Raw genomic sequence first — 22,198 nt, 5'->3', positions numbered from 1 at the left:
TGCCGGTTCATGTGGTTGCCGATAGATGTCTGCCTAGGACAGCTAGGTAGCTCGGTCGATCGGTCGTTCGTCATGCCGATACAGTGGTAACGTATCAACAAAAGATGTCTTGCGTGCTATGCTCCAGCAGTTGCAAATGAGTTTACAGCTGTGCTGTGTGATTTGAAGAGTACACAACAGTGAGCTGCCTCAACGAAGGATCAGCTGTAAGGTGCGTACGGATCTCGCACTGCGGCATTCGCCTCCAAGATGTCTGATCGCACATTTTGTGGAGGATTGTGAAAGACTCACTCCACGTATCTTCCTTTACAAGTATATTGGGTGACCCTCGACTGCAGCGACTCCAGACATGCTTGCAAAAATATGCGATCTGTTTGACTGTCGTCTAGATGATTTCGCTGGATCTGATTGATAGAGTACTGAACATTTGGGAAAGGTAAATGAACATTTTTCATCCTAAGCGTACGTGCATTTACGTAGAATAAACACCCTCGTAAAATCCGGTGGTTCGTTTCAAAATAAAAACTTCAACGAAAAATATCCATCTTAATTCATGTAGAAGATATAGTTTTGTGAAAGCGAGATTCAGACAAGCAGCGGTAGATAATTCTGGTTCGGGCAGTTTCACATTCTTTGTTATTTGGAATATAACGTTCCAGTTATTCACCCTCCGAAAACAGAAGTAACAAGAACCACAGAATAACTTCATAAGGAATTTAGTAGTTCAGAATTACCTGTGCGAAATGACTTTACCACGCCATCGTGCTTCCTTTGGTAAGCACATACCAGAACGCCGGAACAGTATTTTTTATAGTTTTTATTTATTTTATTTCTTTCTTTCGAAAGATCCGCACCAGACGAGCCTCTGCTTATCGTGACTATGACAATTTTTTTTTTTCACGCTAAAAATCTTTTAACTACGAGAGGAGTTATTATGTGTGGTTAGTCTGAACAACTAGCCATACCGAGGTTGCCATTTTCAGTAGGGAGTACTTTTCCATCGGAATCATCTGAGAACTCGTTGATTCGAAAATCTTCATTCTCGCAAGGACACTGGTCTCACAACTCTTTGGAGACTGGAAGGAAAGGAGGGGAATTATTGTCCAAGCTGATATCGTCATGCGGTCTGTGGGGTGTCATCGACTAACTATACCACGAGATCACTTTCTGTTGAAAAAGTGCTCAGGTTCAAGACTTACTTCGGCGTAGATTTTTAGCGCACCAAAACAGACGCTGTGCTCTGCAAACAATAAAGAAATTAAATTTGCCACGAAGAATCAGATCTTATAGTAGACCATACGACCTGATTTAAATGATGAAAACTGCACCAGTTACTTACTTTTTGATGCTTAGCACAAAGCTTTACGAGAAATTAATCTTATTTTCAAGTGAACTTGTTTATATGAATATGTTTGGTGATGTTTCCATGTATGTTTTTCTGCCTGTCTTGCACACATCACCTAACATATTTTTGTAAAAAAATGCACAAAGCACTTCAAAATGAGGATAAATTCTCGAAACGCTTTGCGCTAAGCATAAAAAAATAAGTAACTGGTGCAGTTTTCACTATTTAAATCATGACTGAAACAGTTGCCGACGTTTCTGAAACATCGAATACCATGAAGCACATTAAAAACACACGACAATAACAGAAAAAGTTTCAATAAGTTGGCCATCTGCAAACAGAGCTACTGGAAAGAAAATTTTATGACGCGATACGGCAGCAGTTCGCTTGGCAGTCGCTTCCTGTGTGATTAAGTGCGACGCCATTCACCGCGCTACACGATGGAAGAGACCCCCTTAAATGAACAGAAAGGCCGATCCATAAAAAAGCCATCCGTCATTGGCAGAAAGCACAGATCATACTCGTCTACAAGAAAGACAGCAGAAGTGATACACAAAACTACCGTCTAGTATCCTTGACATCCATTTCTTGACTCTTAGAATATATTCTGAGCTCAAATGTAGTTCTAATGAGGTATCTCAAACAGAATGAATGATCACCATGCCATCCAACGTGGATTTAGAAAACTTTGATCATCTGAAACCCAAATCGCGCTTTTCCCACATGACATACTGAAAGCCGTGGATCAAGGCAGTCACGTAGATTCAGTATCTCTTGAATTCCGAAAAACAATAAGCTCAGTAACAGACCTAAGCTTATTATCAAAAGTACAATCGTATGGGGTATCAAGTGTTATTTGTGAATAGATTGAGAATTTCTATATAGGGAGGGCGCAGTATGTTATCTAGGATGCAGAGTCGTGTACAGATGAGTAACTAACTTCCGGTGTATCCCAGGGAAGACTGTTGAGATTCTTGTTGTATATGTTGTATATTAATAACCTTACTGACAATGTTAACAGTAACCTTATGCCTTATCTGTAAGGAAGTACTGTGTGGGAAATGTATCTGCAGAAATATTTAGAAAGATCTTGATGAGATTTGAAAGTGCTTCAAAGATTGGCAGCTTTCTTTAAATATCGAGAAATATGAAACTGAGCACTTCACAAAACTGTAAAACATATTATCCTATGAGTACAATATTAATTAGTCGTAACTAGCACTGGCCAGCTCTACAAATACCTAGGTGTAAAAATTTGAAGGGGTTTGAATCGGTATGATCACATAGTCCCAGTCTCAAAACAGGTAGCCGACTTCACACCCAACTGCCCAACACTACACAAGCGAGTATTCCAACACAGAGTCCAACCAGCCACAGACTACACAACCAGAGTACGGAGGAGCCTGCTCAAAAAAGATTCGTGCGAGCCATCCTAGAATCTTGCTCAACCAAATAGGACTAAAACAAAATATTGCACATTTACAGAGAAGGGCAACACGAATGGTCACAGGTTTGTTGGACCCAGAAGAGAGCGCCACGGTGATGATGATGAAACTGAACTGGCAGACGGTTGAAAATAAATGCAAACTACTATGCGTGATAAAAAAAGAAAAGAGGTACGTGAAAATGATCATTACTTGCGTGCAGACGCCGACCGCGGTGGCCGAGCGGTTCTAGGCGCTTCAGTCCGGAACCACGCGACTGCTACGGTCGCAGGTTCGAATCCTGCCTCGGGCATGGATGTGTGTGATGTCCTTAGGTTAGTTAGGTTTAAGTAGTTCTAAGTTCTAGGGGACTGATGACCTCAGAAGTTGAGTCCCATAGTGCTCAGAGCCAGAATGGAAGCTGCGAAGTTGCATAACTTTTTTCAGCTGAATAATTGCTCTCTAACCTGCAGTCCAAATGAGCAAACCAACTGCGAATTTACCTGATGTCCACACCTTACGTAACTGAACTACGCTTGCCTCTGTTTGAAAGACGTAGCTTAATATAGTTGAGAGGCACCCACATGCCTTGCTCATACTGTGGCATCAAGCAGTCAGGCCTGGAAGATGAGTGGTCTGCCAAGCGAGTGGATTCATTCTTATTTATCGAGTAACATGAACTCTCGTAATCACAATTAAATTACAAATTATCCTCCTGTATGAATATTACGCAACGGATAACGCACATCTGTTAGTAATTTACACAACTCTGACTGTTCACTACGCACTGGCAATACCACATTTTCTTTCTCATTCAACGGCTTTGAACAACACGTGGCCATCGCACTGAATATGAATGGCGCACACATTATAAATTCTGGGTATCATGACAACATACTATTCGAAGGAAAAGGCCACCATTCTTTTTCTTTTCACTATCTTATTTATTCCGATAAATTCTATAACCTAAACACACAAATTCTATAACCTATAACAATAACACATGAGAAATTCCGCCCAGTGGACATGACTTTACATTGGTGATTCTCTATCTTATGGTCTCGTAATTATTTAACGCTACAGTGCACTTTCTGGGTAGGATGGTGGATCTTTTATTATATCTCACACTTCGACTCTCACACCCATCATCAGAAAACTTTCCTCCAGACCGAGTGGTACAAAAACGAACATGCATAACCCACTGCCTCTGAAACTATCTTGTTACTCTCCCATGCCAACCACACGTACTTAAATTTCATGAAATACATCACACTGGCAACATACAATACAAAACAAGGAATAGTCATAACGTTATAATCACATCACTTTCAGCTTTCTCACTTCGATTAAAATTCATCCCAGTTTCACACGACACTGCCCCACTTCGTAACTTTTCTTTCCTACTACGAACTCTGGAGGATATATGCACGTCTTCCTGTGCAATTCAAGCCAAGTGGCGTTGCTGGATAGACGGCTGACTCACCTTGCTTCACTCTCAGAATATTATAGTTTGAATCAAGCGTCACACGGAAACATAACACGCAAAGTAATACCAAGAACATATTCATCACGCGAGTCCTCAACTGATATCATGGACAAGTACTTCTCTTTATCCTTTGTCTCATACACAGACTGAGACTCGCACAGTACTCACCACGTGGAAGTACTCGTCTCTAACTTCAAGTCCTGCACTCGCCATTTCTTAAATATTTCCAACTTATAGTACACACGCTAGTAATTCAGCTTAACTTAAGCACTCGGAAGTATTTCAACTTATTGCTACACGTAGTTTCATTGTGACCGTTGGTCACTTTCGAAGATTACTACGATCCCCGTAATATTACCTGCCTGACATTTAATTCTCCCCACAAAAGTTCCGCCGGCCGCGGTGGTCTAGCGGTTCTAGGCGCGCAGTCCGGAACCGCGCGACTGCTACGGTCGCAGGTTCGAATCCTGCCTCGGGCATGGATGTGTGTGATGTCCTTAGGTTAGTTAGGTTTAAGTAGTTCTAAGTTCTAGGGGACTGATGACCGCAGTAGTTAAGTCCCATAGTTTTCAGAGCCATTTTTTACAAAAGTTCCTGAAATAGAGAAATTATTATTCCAAACTACTCTTAAGTATTTCACATGCGTACCATGTCACCACTCTTTTGTCTTTACGGAGCACACTTAAGACAGATCTTACCAACCCTAGATCCAGCGGCAGAGTGCTGAAACATGGCCGTCCTTCAGGTCATCTCGCACCTCTGTCGAGGTGGGGGAAGACCATGCTACTGTATTGGTCAGCCACATTTCAGGCGCTCATAGCTCCGGTAAGTTCATCTCTTTGATTCCACCAAAGGTGACCAAAGAATCGTCTCAAAGATGATCATGTATTCACATTCACTATCTGCGGTTAGCAGACGACCATACATTCATTCATTTCACAGATCTCACCAAACTGGATGTAGGGATTTATTTTGTGGGAGTGCACATGTGATCAATTAAATAAATAAATTCTCATTCTTTCCTACACTGGTATCTGGCTTCGGTGTATTAAGTGAAACTGAATTATTATTACAAAAAATATGTTGTTCTGACAAGAATAACGAAGAATGTTGTACCTATTTTCAACGTCGGGCGGTACTGTACCCTTTCATTGTCATTGGGTCGAGCAACGTACATCTTCACTCCCAGCAGCTAACTCATGGCAAACAATAATCTGCAGCTTTGATCTTGCAGTCAAATAGTCCATGCACTGACTTCAATTGCAAATTAATGCAATATATACTAAAATATTAAAGAAAGGATAAAGGAATAACTTAATAAAAATAGTTCTATTCTAATGTCTGTAATTGATACAGATGACAGAAATTTCTATTGAATAACATATATCCATGAAAGTATATGGCAATGAAACGGAAAGTGGTGCTACGATATCCAGTTAAAATACAAACAGAAAATAGCTTTATTAAATGCAGTAAAGTTGCGTTGGAGGATTACGAGAATGGTAGCAGAATCCAAGACACTCGAACTGTAAATCCATTTCATGATCACAGTACGCAAAATATTCACCAGCACAAAATAGTTCAGACGTCAACATGATGATCCACATAAACAAATTAATTAATTACATAACGAATATAAACTCATAGCATCTCTAGTCTCATTTCTATAATGCAATCAGAAAAAGTTAGAGTATTGTAGCGGCTGTTCACTGCCCCAAATCAATCACCTATACGACAGAATCATGCATGCTACCGTAGGCACGTCTGTCTCCTATCAGGACGAACATGAACGAGTCCAGAATGGCTTCCTTGAGTACACCACCCACCTGATATGCACTACACACGTGATATGACTCAATTTGACCACTTTCTGTACTAGACTAATATATTACAACAATATCTAAATAACGAAATGTTATAAACATTCGGTCACACTCAGATCACTCAGAACAATTATAAATAAAGATTTGTTCATAAATAAGACAGTATTCTTGCGTCAATGGGCTCACATTAAATGACAACAGATTATCGCTAAATATTGTTTAAACAATTATTTATGCCTGCTTGACAGAAGGATCTTTTGGTTCTCTTTTTAATAGTGGTGTCAACTAACACAAGCGATTGACCACTTCTGAAATTAGCAAGATTTTGTATCAGCAATTGCAATCCTTAGTTAATGAATATTTGGCAAAAATAGTAACATATTCATTAAGTAAATACACAAATGTGACACAGTATGATGTATTCATGCTGCATTCGTTTGCTCTGTTAGTGCGGAAAACGCGATATCCTGACAGATGTTTGCATAATATGGAAATACAAAAGACGTCATAAGTCAATAAATAAAATAGATACAGGTACGTAGCTTTCAGGGATGGTGGCTATAGTGCAATGCCATCACCTGAGACGTCGTGTCCTGAAATCGCATGAAGCGTTTAGAAGTTGTTAATTCAGGGGTTCAGTATAAAATATTAACATCTGTTGTTTTAAAGAGATTGAAAATGTTGTTGTGTCGTTGGATGTGCCTCATTTTTCTAAGATCGCAGCTGTGTTTAGATCTGCTGTAATATTTGACTGTGAATGATTGCGTAATTTCAAAGAGCTGTAGAAGTCATCTTTCAACTTTACTGAAAATCCTCCATTGCTGGTGAATTCCGCATCCTTCTAAGCGTCGACTGCTGTCCAGATTCCCAGTTTTGGAGTTTACACGCATCCTGTCAAGCCCTTGTGTCCGCACGTGGGCCCATCAGCAACGGCGCTGCGGCTGGACCGGCCGCGGTGCTTTGGCGGCCCTGAGGTGACCGCCGGCGCCCAGCATGAAACGTTCCCTGAAAAAAATTATGAACGATTGTGCTGGTAAACCTCTTACGTTACTTGATTTTCAAACAGCTCAGCAAAACTCAACGTACTCAAACAGTTTTCTGTTTGCTTGTTCTGATCATCACTCAACTGACACACAATATTTTTAGCGCTACGCAATCTGACTTTCAAGAATCCCTACAAAAGAATGCCCCTGACTAACAATAACCTATACCTTTCATGAATCACTTACCCCACAAAAATCTTCGTTACTCAATACAGCGAGCGGAAATACTGCCAGCTATATAAAAGATTCTAACTACTGAAGGCGCTAACTACTGATAGGCATAGCTAGCAAATGAAAGATTTTGATAGAGAACAAACAATGTATTTACCTTAATAGCGTTCAAAAGTCATAAAATATATATATATATATATATATATATATATATATATATATATATAATTTTGTGACATCCAATTAAACGAATTTCCTTTTTCTGACGGACACACGTCCATATCGTCCGCTCAAAACTCTGTCATCTCTCTCCACACATTCACTACTGCTGGCGGCTCACCTCCAACTGCACAACGCTACGCGTTGTTCACATGCAACTGCCCAACACTACACAAGTGAATATTCCAACAATGAGTCCAACGAGCCACAGACTGCACACAGCACAGTCAGTGATTTTCATACAGAGCGCTACGTGGCGTTACCAACATAAAAACCTAAACAGCCTACTTACAAGCATCACGTGCAAATTCACCCCACCTCGAACCAGTTCCAGGCGGCCGAATAATTCTCATACCTTCGCTTAACGTCACAATTCTACGAAACCATCTCAGCCACTTCCTTCCCTGTCCATGTCCTGCCAAGCCTGTGCTGCGTTTCTCATAACCCAATCGTCAACAGGACGCTGAAACCTACGTTTCTCTCTTCCTTTTGTTGTCTTTCCTTTTCCAGTATACCACCATAAAAACAATCACAACTGGTATTGGCGTTTTGAAGGCAATAGGTACACTCTCGAGCAATGGAGTTACAGTTGTTGTTTTAGAGACCGCTGCTGTTGTCACAACACATCAAAATACTTTGACTTGTCAATTTACATGGGTGTCACCTGACCTTGCGCTGTTCGTTGACGTGGTATTTGAGGGGTGGGTTAAGCAATTTGGCAAATTTCAGACCAATTGATCACGGCGCGATCATCTGCTCCTGACGCAAGGAACACTTCCATCTCAGACGCAGTTCACGCAATGGGCGTTTTACGGGTGCATATTGTCCGATTTCACACCTAGGAGTCCATAATATTGGCGCTGATTGGCATCAGTCACCGACAATCCAGCAAATCGGAGATAATTTCATACGCCAACAATTAGAACTAAAGTTTATGTGAGAGAGACAAGGCTGGATGGGATAAAGAAAAAGGAATTTAAAAATAATACCAAAAGTAGGCAACTTTGGGGGACTGGTGAGCTGTGTTTGGCTGGCGCTTCTCAAAAAGTCTAGCGCGATGTGTAATCTACCTAGGACTTCAGTGACACAGCAAAGCTCACTTCTTATATAGGCTTGGCTGCGTTCACTTTTATTGAAGACTTCATGGGCATCACATAAAATGCGTATGCGGAATGGTATCCTGGTAACTGATGACACGTTTGAAATTACTTATTTTCTGCCCGCAAAACTTAAACCCAATTTTCAGACCAGTTGCAGCGCAGAGATGTTTGTGCCTAGCCTCACTATGAGGGCTGCACAGTGAGATGACAGAAGTCATGGGATGCCTCCCAATATCGTGTCGGAGCTCCTTCTCCCCGGCGTAGTGCAGCAACTCGACGTGGAACGGACTCCAATGTCGTTGAAAGTCCCCCGCAGAAGAACTCAGCTACGCTGCCTCCATAGCCATTCGTAACTTCGAAAGTGACGCCGGTGCAAGATTTTGTGCATAAGCTGACCTCTCGATTACGTCCCATGTCTGGCGATCTGGGTTTCCAAATCATTCGCTCGAAGTGTCCAGAATGTTCTTCAAAGCAACCGAGACTAATTGTGAGCTGGTGACATGGCGCATTGTCATCCATAAAAATTGCATGAATGGCGTTAATTGGTCTCGAAATAGCGGAACGTAGCTTTCCAGTCAATTATCCATGTAAACACAGACCACGCCATTATGTAACCACCACAGCTTGCATAGTGCCTCGTTGACAACTTGGGTCCACGGCTCCGTGGTGTCTGAGCCATATTCGAACCCTACCATCAGCGCTTACCAACTGAAATCGGGACTCATACGAGTAGCCCACGGTTTTCTAATCTCCGAGAGTCCAACCGATATTGTCACAAGCCCAGGAGAGGCTCTGCAGGCGAGTTCAGGATGTTAGCAAAGGCTCTCGCTGTTCCCATAGCTCATTAACGCCAAATTTCGCCCCATTGTCCTACCGGATTTGTTCGTCTTACGTCCCACATCGATTACTGCGGTTATATCACGCAGTGCCGCTTGTCTTTCAGCAGTGACAACTCTACGTAAACGCCACTGTTCTCGGTCGTTAAGTGAAGGCCGTCATCCACTGCGTTGTCCGTGGTGAGAGGTAATGCCTGAAATGTAGTATTCTCGGCACACTGTTGACACTGTGAATCTCGGAGTATTGAGTTCCCTAAAGGTTTCCGAAATGGAGTATCCGATGTGTGTGGCTTCAAGTATAATTCTGTGTTCGAAGTATGTTAATTCCCGTCGGACAGTTTCCCAGCCGGCAGCTGTGGCCGAGCGGTTCTAGGCGCTTCAGTCTGGAACCGAGCGACCGCTATGGTCGCAGGTTCGAATCCTGCCTCGGGCATGGATGTGTGTGATGTGCTCAGGTTAGTTATATTTACGCAGTTCTAATTTCTAGGGGACAGATGACCTCAGATGTTAAGTCCCATAGTGCCCAGAGCCATTTCAACCATTTGAACAGCTTCCCATATGAGTCACCTGAGTACAAATAACAGCTCCGCCAATGCACTTCCCTTTCATATCTTGCGTGCGCGATGCTACCGCCATATGTGTAAGTGCATATTGGCATCCCATGAGTTTTTTTTTCACTTCAGTGTATGTTGTTACCAGCAACGTATTGAATGTCATGATGTTTGTAAGCGTTAGCAACTGTTCATTACTATACGTAAATGTATCTAATCGCGTTTTGTCGAAATGCTCACACTCGTGACGGCCCCATCTTAATAAACGAATATTGAGATAATGATATCTTCAACGAGCTCCCTCTTGTCGAGTGTCGGTCTTTATATACGGAGACCAACTTAGATAAACGTGTATAGACTCGGGCAGCAGACTTTTCTATCTGAGTAACGATGATTCATAATTCGCATTTTCGACATACAGAAAAGATGCTAGCTCGTGTCCATCTGAAATGTGACTGCTGACTGGGAGTGGCGCGCTGCTGAAACTCAGGGCGGCGACGGCGTCGACTAGAAAGGCGCGAGGTGAACGTCTAATCGCTGTTCCATGTAGCGTCTCCAGAGTTTCCGTCCTGCAGCTGCGTGTGCAGTCGTGGAACGTTTTAATGAGACCTAATCGACGTCGTGTTTCTGTGGTGATGCTATCGCACTGCTGAGAGAAAGTGGTCGTCTGAACATCTCACAAAACTACTTTACATCCCGCCTAGCTCGACAGCAGTGGCAATGGCAATGCTAGTGGGATGGATGTGGTTTGAAAAAGCCTTCTCTGTACTGTAAATTCAAACTACTGCGCCTGAATTATCTCTCTCAGGACGCAGACGCATCAGAATACCGACTAATATGCGAGGACATCAACGTGTGATTCCTGACTATGCTAGAGACTATATAGTCCGAGTCACTAACGATGGCGGTTCGAGCATGTCGCGGCACGAACGCGAATGGCTTTGTTGGCGATTCCAAGCGACAGTTGCGGTACCCAGATGCGCGTGCTTTCCGCTTGAAGGAAGCGTATATCCTGCAAATTATGTCTCTCGCTGCTTATGTACAATTTATCATTTACCACCACCATCAGCGATGACGACTCGCAAAAAATGAAATAAAAATTCGCCAAACAACTAGTTACGATCACATTTAATGCTCTCATTAGCTACGACATTCAGAGAAGAGAGCTCAGAACACTACTGAACGTCCATTGGCTGTCGAAGTATCCGTGAGGTAGGTGTGCAGAGCAAGCCTAACTCGACCGTCATCGTTCACGACTCTAACACTAGTGACGTCAGCGAGTCACGTGGATGCAACACGTAGAGGTGACCAGCCTGCTCCCGTCCCCGTGCTGTTCGCTGGCGTTGCTCTCAGATACGAACCCTCTACTCTGCCCTTTTTTCTGCAATGAAACCGCAGAGCCAGTTAGTAATCGAAGTCGAATGGAGGTCGAAGGATACTCTTAGCAGTGCCAATTGTGTTCACAGTTCGAGCGGCGCGGTCTATTTCCGCGACGAATTTGTAGCAGTTCTGAAGCGAATGCCGTGAAGTGTTTTCCTTCAGTTTAGAAATCGAATTGAACTCACGAGGGCTTAAGTCACGGGAGTTCAGTAGGTGGTATAGCACTTAGCAGCCCCATCAGTCAAACAAATCAGTAACAGCTTGCACTGTACGTGCTTGAGCATTGTCCTGCAAAATGATGGTCAGGTCCTGCAGAGAGTGTCATCGCTTCTGTCTCTATGCTGTTCATTTTTGGAACACAACCTGCGACCAGCTTAGAGACAGAAGTGATGACACTTTCTGCAGGACCTGACCATCGTTTTGCAGGACAATGCTCAAGCACGTACAGTAGAAGCTGTTACTGATTTGTTTGACTGATGGGGCTGCTTAGTGCTATACGACCTACTGCACTCCCCTGACTTAAGCCCTCGTGAGTTCAATTCGATTTCTAAACTGAAGGAAACACTTCACTGCATTCGCCTCAGAACTGCTACAAAATCGTCAGGGAATAGACCGCGCCGCTCGAACTGTCAGTACAACTGGCACTGCTAAGAGTATCCTACGACTTCCACATCGCTGGCAACGGGTTAAATGCAATGCTGGTGACTACTTTGAAGCTCAGTAAAACTTTGAAACACGTATCTATTTTGTACGAGCTGTAAATAAATAGTTGCCACTATTTAAGTTCCAACCCCCATATATTATTGTCTTATTTCTCGTTTATTCGTCGATTAAACAAAACACTGTGTGGTCGTAACCATTTTCCAAGAATCTGAACAGTTGAAGCAGGTCATATTAGTCAGTTATTTAGGAGATGGGCATTCAAAAGCCTTCAAAGCATTTGAGGAAAATAAGCCATATGGAGCAAATGTAACTATCACTAAATTGGAGTGGGTAGCTCATGTACAAAAGTGGACGGGTAAGATGGTGCGACGACTGAAAATTGGATGATGGAAGAGGTTTAGATGGTAAGAATAAACTCACAGAATCTATCGTAGATAAACTCCAAAATTATTAAGGCATGGTCATCAGGCGCAATATTAGTAGTGTAGAAGATATGGGAAAAGCTGTATGCGCAGTTTTGTTTCACCTCTATTCAACAGATGGTATAACTACTCATGGCCTATGCCTTCCAGGAAGTGATACATGGTGCAAATACAACTGATCAAAACAAAATGGTGAGAAATTGATTCACAAACCAGCTATGGCTTTTGCCATAACTTAAAGACATTTGTCAGGGTTAAGACTATGAAAGAAACGTCTTCGTGACCGCACCCAGTACCCTACGAGTCGATCAACAGCGTAATCTGGACCAGAATTCTCAAGATAGTGTTTGTGTCAATTAGTACGCTGCATTTTGGTGTCTTTGATGCAGTGGCAATGTTCTACGAAGGCTGCAATGTGTGAAGTCCTGGAAAGAATGTTACAAAGTGTTGTTCGTTGGACAGTGAACAAATGTTATATTTGGATAAAGAAAGAGTTAGAGTATCAGAGAGAGAGATTAGAGATCTTGAAACAAGCAAGACAACACAAACGAGCAAGAAAAAGGACATTGCAAGATAAGATGGAAGAGGATGCACACAACCGATCTGATGCAGTTGGAATGCATTGACAAGTTTGATGGCTGTTCTCCGTAAGTTATATATATATATTTTTAAATAAAGTTTACTTTTTCCAACTTCTACTTACCAGAATAGAAAAATGATTATTATTTTAAAACTAGTCAGTATTTTGAGAAATCCTTCTATTAAAGTGGTTAGAAACGTGTAATCTGCGAGACTTGCCCAGAAAGTAATGTACCGCATTTTTTCCTCAGCCGAAAACAATGCTACGAATGCGAAACGTTACGTATTATTTGTAGTCTCTTGAGTGAGCGCGCCAAGTTTCCGTCATTTCCAACAGATAGCACAGCTGCAGGATAGTTTCAAAATGGCATCTGTAAGTGATGTAAGTTACAAGCAACGTGTCGTCATTGTATTTCTCACTGCAGAGAAAGAACAGTGTGGCGCATTCACAAACGCTTGTGCGAAGTCTCTGGAGCATCTTCTGTCGACAGAAGTACAGTTAGTCGCTGGGCAAGAATGGTGAGGTCATCAGAAGGCGGTTCGGCGGAGCTCCATGATTTGCAGCGGTTGGGGAGATCATCCACGGCTGACGGCTGTCACATCTGACGTGTTGCAGCGAGCTGATGTTTTCATTCCTGAGGAGAGATGCATTACGACTCGGCAGTTGGCGCTGCATCTGTCAATCAGCAAAGGAAGTGTCGATGCAGTTATCCGCACTATTGGATATTCAAAAGTGTGTGCAAGATGGGTCACGTGGTGTCTAACAGTGGATCACAAATCGCACAGAAAGAACATTTGTCTTGATGTGTTGCAACGTTTTGAAGCTGACAGGGAAGCCTTCTTGTTCCGGATTGTGACAAGGTGATGAAACCTGAGTTCACCGTTTTGAGTCCGAAACAAAACGCCCCTCAGAAGCAAAAATTCAAAGCAAATGTTTCCGCCCGTAAGGTCACGGTCACCGTGCTCTGGGACTGTCAACGTGTGATTCTCATTGATGTGATGCCAAGAGGCGGTGCCATTAATTCAGAACCATATGTCAACACACTAACAACACCGAAGACGAGATTCCGGCGACTTCGGCGCTACAGCAACCCAGGAAATGTTTTGCTGCAACATCATGACGCTCAGCCCCACACAAGTCCGAAGACTGCTGAACACATCCCAAAACAGGGTTGGACAGTGTTACCCCATCCATCTTACAGGCGTGACCTAGCCCCCTCGGACTTCCCCTTGTTTCAGCCACTAAGGAATGCCATTCGTGGAAGACGTTTTGAGGATGATGAGGAGGTGATTCACATGGTCAAGCACTGGCTCCGCCACTAGGACAAGAATTGGTACCGAGAGGGTATACACGCCCTTGTTTCGCGCTGGAGGAAGGCCACAGAATATTACGTGCAAAAATAGGGCGGTAAACTTCTTTCGTGTAATTATCATTATCCAGAATGAGATTTTCACTCTGCAGCGGAGTGTGCGCTGATATGATACTTCCTGACAGATTAAAACTGTGTGCCGGACCGAGACTCGAACTCGGGACCTTTGCCTTTCGCGGGCAAGTGCTCTACCAATTGAGCCACCCAAGCACAACTAACAAACCATCCTCACAGCTTTACTTCTGCCAGTACCTCGTCTCCTACTTTCCAAACTTCACAGAAGCTCTTCTGCGAACCTTGCAGAACTAGGTCCCGAGTTCGAGTCTCGATCCGGCAATCGGTCAGGAAGTTTCATATGAGCGCACACTCCGCTGCAGAGTGAAAATCTCATTCTGGAAACATCCACTAGACTGTGGCTAAGCCATGTCTCCGCAATATCCTTTCTTCCAGGAGTGCTAGTTCTGCAAGATTCACAGAAGAGCTTCTGTGAAGTTTGGAAGGTAGGAGACGAGGTACTGGCAGAACTGAAGCTGTGGGGACGGGTCGTGAGTCGTGCTTGGGTAGCTCAGTTGGCGCGCGAAAGGCAAGGGTCCCGAGTTCGAGTCTCGGTCCGGCACACAGTTTTAACCTGTCAGGAAGTTTCAATTATCATAATGTTCAATAAAGAATTGTTGAAGAAAAAAGAAGCGGTGAATTACTTTCTGGGCATCTCTCGCACAAGCGATATCTTCTACAAGTTCTTCCCAACTGTTTCTGATAGAAGGTACCTTGCATATGAATAAAGTTTACGTTATTTAAGAAATGGATTACTAACCTGCCCAGATCCCCTTAATCACGATTGTTTCATATATTTCTACTGCCTGCCAATCGCTGAGTGTCCAATTCCGTAGTCATCGTCATCATTTCACTTTAGGCAGGTTATGGGTTTTAGCCTTTTACGTAGCGGGGGCCAGTAGCCTGAGAGAGGATTAACGGACGGGGGCTGTTCATGGGAGAGAATGGCGCCACGTGCCGGGAGGGCGATATGTCGCATGTGGAAGCAGAATGTGGCGGGACTGGAGGTGGCAAAAACAGATGAGTTACGCCACAGTGGCGGTGACAGCGCGCCGCTGATGGATTGTGTTACGAGCCGCCGCGGCACGTGGGCGCAGTTCTCACTGTCACGACCATCGCCGCCGTCCCCGACGCACGCAAACACTTGGCGTAACTACGGTAGGCTTTACGCAATGCAGCAGCCGCCAGGCTGAATTTATTTTTGGACTGTAGTTGACACGGAAACCAGCTTCAGCAACCGAGGTTGCTAACGAGCAGCGGTAGTACGACTGACTACTGATGGGGGGAGATACACTACTGGCCATTAAAATTACTACACCAAGAAGAAATGGAGATGATAAACGGGTGTTACTTGGACAAATATATTATACTAGAACTGACATGTGATTACATTTTCACGCAATTTGGGTGCATAGATTCTGAGAACTCAGTACCCAGAACAACCACCTCTGGCCGTGCGTGTGTGAAATCTTATGGGACCTAACTTCTAAGGTCATCAGACCCTAAGCCTACACACTGCTTAACCTAAATTATCCTAAGGACAGACACACACACACATGCCCGAGGAGGACTCGAGCCTCCGCCCGGACCAGCAGCACAGTCCATGACTGCAGCGCCTAAGACCGCTCGGCTAATCCCGCGCGCCCCTCTGGCCGTAATAACGGCCTTGATACGCCTGGGCATTGAGTCAAACAGAGCTTGGATGGCGTGCACAGGTACAGCTGCCCATGCAGCTTCAACACGATACCACAGTTCATCAAGAGTAGTGACTGGCGTATTGTGACGAGCCAGTTGCTCGGCCACCAGTGACCAAACGTTTTCAATTGGTGAGAGATCTGGAGAATGTGCTGGCCAGGGCAGCAGCCGAACATTTTCTGTATCCAGAAACGCCCGTACAGGACCTGCAACATGCGGTCGTGCATTATCCTGCTGAAATGTAGGGTTTGGCAGGGATCGAATGAAGGGTAGAGCCACGGGTCGTAACACATCTGAAATGTAATGTCCACTGTTCAAAGTGCCGTCAATGCGAACAAGATGTGACCGAGATGTGTAACCAATGGCACCCCATACCATCACGCCGGGTGATAACGCCAGTATGGCGATGACGAATACACGCTTCCAATGTGCGTTCACCGCGATGTCGCCAAACACGGATGCGACCATCATGATGCTGTAAACAGAACCTGGATTCATCCGAAAAAAGGACGGTTTACTATTTGTGCATCCAGGTTCGTCGTTGAGTACACCATCGCAGGCGCTCCTGTCTGTGATTCAGCGTCAAGAATAACCGCAGCCGTGGTCTCCGAGCTGATAATCCATGCTGCTGCAAACGTCGTCGAACTGTTCGTGCAGCTGTTTGTTGTCTCGCAAACGTCCCCATCTGTTGACTCAGGGATCAAGACGTGGCTGCACGATCCGTTACAGCAATGCGGATAAGATGCCTGTCATCTCGACTGCTAGTGAAACGAGGCCGTTGGGATCCAGCACGGCGTTCCGTATTACCCTTCTGAACCCACCGATTCCATATTCTGCTAACAGTCATTGTATCTCGACCAACGCGAGTAGAAATGTAGGGATATGATAAACTGCAATCGCGATAGGCTACAATCCAACCTTTATCAAAGTCGGAAACGTGCTGGTACACATTTCTCTTCCGTACACGAAGCATCACGACAGCATTCCACCAGGCAACGCCGGTCAACTGCTGTTTGTGTATGAGAAATCGATTGGAAACTTTCCTCATGTCAGCACGTTGTAGGTGTCGCCACCGGCGCCAACCTTGTATGGATGCTCTGAAAAGCTAATGATTTGCATATCACAGCATGTTCTACCTGTCGGTAAAATTTCACGTCTGTAGCAAGTCATCTTCGTGGTGTAGCAATTTTAATGGTCAGTAGTGTATTTGTTCGTTCTTATTATTGATCGGACGGTAGTGTTCCAATGTCGTGGATTTAAACTCAGAGCCCGGAAATTAATTTCAGACTTCTCCCATGTGACTCCCAGAGTGAGAGCATGTGATGCTGTTGATGGAGGTCCGTCCGTCGACAGACTGCGGAGGAATCAAGCTTGACGGAACTGTGACTATGTGCCTGCATCGAGCTTTCCCTTTGTTTTCTTTCTGCTTTTACAATCTTGTATTACAGCGCAATCACTACTCGTTACAGATGCACAAACGACATTCAGATTCTCTTTGAAAAAAACTTTCGCCATTTGACAACACATTTTTATTCGTTTATGGATGACTGTTATTTACAGTGAAATGGCGGAAATTTCTTTCGAAAAGTTCTACCAGACTGGTCCCCCACGAAGGAAAAATCATTTAGAGTCTCGTCTGCCGCAGACTCAGTGATGAGAGGGCAGCGCGCATATATAAGTCACTGAATTCCGAAATGGATCATATCATTCGCTGCTGAGAAATACGGGCATTGATGAAAAATAAAACTGTTTGTTCCAAGGGCGTTTCACGAAGTTCTGAAAATTGTTTCGTGCCTTTAAGAAGAAACGTTTTGGTACGGAATGATACAAAAATAATGGAGATAGCTAAGCGGTATTTTGATGATGTTCCTTTTGTCTATAAATGACCGCGTTAATGATTGTTAAAAGCTGGCGCGTTATTGCCGGTTCCACGTCCCATACAATGAGGTGAGGAGAGTAACGGGATACCTCGTAACATTGTATCGGACCTCCTCTTGCCCCGCATAGTGCAGCAAATCGACGTGTTGCGGACTCAACAAGTCGTCAGAATCCGCTGCATGAATACTGAGCCATGCTGCCCCCATAGGCGTTCATAACTGCGAAGGTATTGCCAGTGCAGGATTTTGTGCACAAACTGACATCTCGTCCCATAAACGTTCGACGGTGACCAAATTATTCTCTCGAATTAAAAAATAGTTCAAATGGCTCTGAGCACTATGGGACTTAACTTCTGAGGTCATCAGTCCCCTAGAACTTAGAACTACTTAAACCTAACTAACCTAAGAACATCACAAACATCCATGTCCGAGGCAGGATTCGAACCTGCGACCGTAGCGGTCGCGCGGTTCCAGATTGCAGCGCCTAGAACCGCTCGGCCACCTCGGCCGGCATTCTCTCGAATTGTTCAGTATGTTCTTAAAACCAATCGCGAATAATTGTGGCCCGATGACATGACGCATTGTCATCCGCAAAAAATTGTGTCGTCTTAGAACATGAGATCTATGAATGGCTGAAAATGGTCTCCAAGTAGCCGAATATGAGGGTTTCCATCAATGATCGGTTCAGTTAGACCAGAAAACCCACTCAGTTATGTATGTAAACACATCCCACACCATTATGGAGCCATCACCAGCTTGCACAGTCTCTTGTTGACAATTTGGGTCTATGGCTTGTGGGGTCTGCGCCATACTCGAATTCTTGATGGTATTCCTGACCGAAGCCACTACTATTCGGGCGAGTAGCTCCTCAATTGGCATCACGAGGCTGAGTGCACCCCGAAAAATGGCAACAGCGCATGGCGGCCTGGATGGTCACCCATCCAAGTGCCGACCACGCCCGACAGCTCTTAACTTCGGTGATCTCACGGGAGCGCCATACTCGAACCCTATCATAAACCCTTACCAACTGAAATCGGGACTTATCTTACAAGACAACGGTTTTACAGAAGTCTAGGTTCCAACCGATATGGTCACGAGCCCAGCAGGGGCGTTGCAGGCGATGTGTGTGGTGTTAGAAAAGGCGCTCGCGTCAGTCGTTTGCTGCCATGGCCCATTAAGGCCAAATTTCGCCGCATTGTCCTAATACATTCGTCGTACGTCCGACATTGATTTCTGCGGGTATTTCAAGCAGTGTTGCTTTCCTCTTCGCACTGACAACTCTACGCAAACGCCGCTGCCTTCGCTCGCCAAGTGAAGGCCGTCGACCACTGCGTTGTCCGTTGTGAGAGGTAATGCCTGAAATTTGGTATTTTAGGCATGCTATTGACAGTGTAGACCTCGGAATATTGAATTCCCTACCGATTTCCGAAACAGAATATCCCATGCTTCTAGCTCCACCTGCCATTCCGCTTTCAGCGTCTGCCAATTCCCATCGTTAGGTCATAATCACGTCAGACACCGATTTACATGAATCACCTGAATAGAAATGACAGCTCCGCCGATACACTGACCTTTTATACGTTGCGTTCACTATACTACCGCCATTTGTACACATGCATGTAGCTATCCCAGGACTTTTGTCACCCCAGTGCGCTGTGTCATTGGTAAGATGTCGCTCAGTGTCTTTGCGCACTGCTATACGAGGTGCGACAGTAAAGTAATGAGATTGATTTTCTTTGCAAGATGTGGCAACCCTGCAAGCTTGTGTGACATAATATCTTTGACCTTGGTCTATAAGCTGCTTCTAGTCCAAGCGGCACATCGATGCAACTACTCAGTCGTGAGTTGTGCTGTAATAAGTTAACACGTGTTTGTGTCTCTCATCATGGAAATGGAACCGCATAATATTGCGCAACAGTATGCCATTTATTTTTGCGTTAAATTGGGTGAAAACGCGACGACAACTTACGGTAAGCTTCAGAAGGCTTTTGGACAGGAGGTTATGTCAAGAGCTTAAGTTTTTCTTTGGCATAAAATGTTTAGTGAAGGCAGAACGAATGGTGAAGATGAAGACTGCAATGGACGACCATCAACTTCACGGATGGATGTCAACTTTGCCAGGGTGCGTGAACTCGTACGATCTGGTCGAAGATTATCCGTGAATGTGGTTGCAGAAGAACTGAACATCAATCGAGAAACGGTTAGTGTAATAATAGCTGAAGACATTGGTATGAGAAAGATTTGTGCAAACACGGCCCCCAAAAATCTCACATTCCAACAGCGAGAAACACGGAAAAATGTGGCAGCCGATCTGTTAGAGCAAACGGAAATAAATCCAGAATTATTGAGCCGTTTTATCACTGGTGATGAAAGTTGTTTTTTTTTTTTTCAGTACGATCCAGGAACAAAACGCCATAGTTCGCAATGGTGTTCAAAGGGATCTCCCAGACCAAAAAAAGCTTGCATGTCGAAATCAAAAGTGAAATGCATGCTTGTGTGCTTCTTTGATTCCACGGAAATTGTTCGTAAGGAGTGGGTGCTTCCTGGACAAACAGTTAACCAATATTACTACAAAAAATTTTAGAAAGACTTCGTAAAAGATTTCTTGGTGTCTGTGCCAACATTGCTGATAATTGGATTCTGCATCATGATAATGTGCCATCCCATACTGCTCCGTCAGTACAGCAATTTTTAACCTCAAAACAAATTTCAGTACTACCACAGCCACCTTATTCACCAGATATCGCTCTGTGAGACTTTTTTCTATTTCCAAAAGTCAAATCGGCGTTCAAGGGACACCATCTTCAAACAAGACAAGATGTCCAAAAAGCTGTGACGAGGGTCTTGGAAAATATTAGAGAAGATGAGTTCCAGAAATGTTACCATTAATGGCAGAAGCGCTGGAGAAAGTGTGTGCAATCAGAAGGGAACTACTTTGAAGGAGACAACACTGAACATGAATAAAACGGTAAGCAACATTTTTTTTCACTTCAGTCTCATTACTTTATTGTCGCACCTCGTATCTGGTTGCTAGACTAATGCCTCAAGCTGGGGACAACAATTACGACATCATTACTTCCTCATGGGATAATTAAGCTTGGTTTATAGCCAGTATGTTTAATCCTTGAATGACACATGACGGTCCTTCAGCCGACGGAATCAATCCATGGTTGAAATCACACATTTTCTATCTACTGCTTTGAATAGTCCTAAGAGTCCTGTCTTCTACTTGATAGTAACTAATATTATGACCTGCCAGAATCTAGTGGCGACCCTTTACAATTTCCAGGTGCTAATGTGTTTGTTTTCCAGGAACTAGCTTTCGATCTGGTCTGTTGTGGGACCAAGGCCCAAACAAAGTGACGAACCTACGAGGAAGTACGTGAGGTGGAGTACGTGTAGCCGCAACCTACCTACATCTAACAGAAATGGTTCAAATGGCTCTGAGCACTATGGGACTTAACATCTGAGCTCATCGGTCCCCTAGAACTTAGAACTACTTAAACCTAACTAACCTAAGGACATCACACACATCCATGCCCGAGGCAGGATTCGAACCTGAGACCGTAGCGGTAGCGCGATTCCAGACTGTAGCGCCTAGAACCGCTCGACCACCCCGGCCGGCTACATCTAACACACAAAGCTTCTTTAGTCGCGCAGAACGTCCAGTCAATTCTGTGGGGACAGTGTGTTGATGACGGTGTTTGAATTCTTTAAATAGTATTATGCAGCAACCATTTGGTTTCGAAACCGAGGCTTTACATGTTGGTCAGAAATCAACTGAAATGCTAGTGTCAGTGTTGCAGGAAAGGTTGTGCTGCGCAATGATTGTTAAGAAAAAATTCGTTTCCGAGTTATTTAGCAATGACGTTATCCAACCAGATCGTTGCGCCCGCAAATTGAAGCAACTGCCAGAGACAGTGTCGCCAAACTTGTTCCTCGTTTGGTTTGTTCAAACTAAAAAAAAACTTAGCTTTTCTTCACGTAGCTTAAATTTATCATTACCGAAAAAGGCCCAATTCAACCGGTCACGAGAATTTGAACAAGTGGTAAATCACGGACCCACAAATGTCTGTGTATTACCGCATTTTAGCGCGTGCAAGGGCTTGAATTTACGCGCGCAACGACCTGATCAGCTAACTTGAGCGGAAACGGTGTAA

This window comes from Schistocerca piceifrons, chromosome 1, assembly GCF_021461385.2.
Source record: "Schistocerca piceifrons isolate TAMUIC-IGC-003096 chromosome 1, iqSchPice1.1, whole genome shotgun sequence".
NCBI classification, from domain to species: domain Eukaryota; kingdom Metazoa; phylum Arthropoda; class Insecta; order Orthoptera; family Acrididae; genus Schistocerca; species Schistocerca piceifrons.
The sequence above is the reverse complement of the archived record's forward strand: the minus strand, read 5'-3'. Positions refer to the sequence as shown.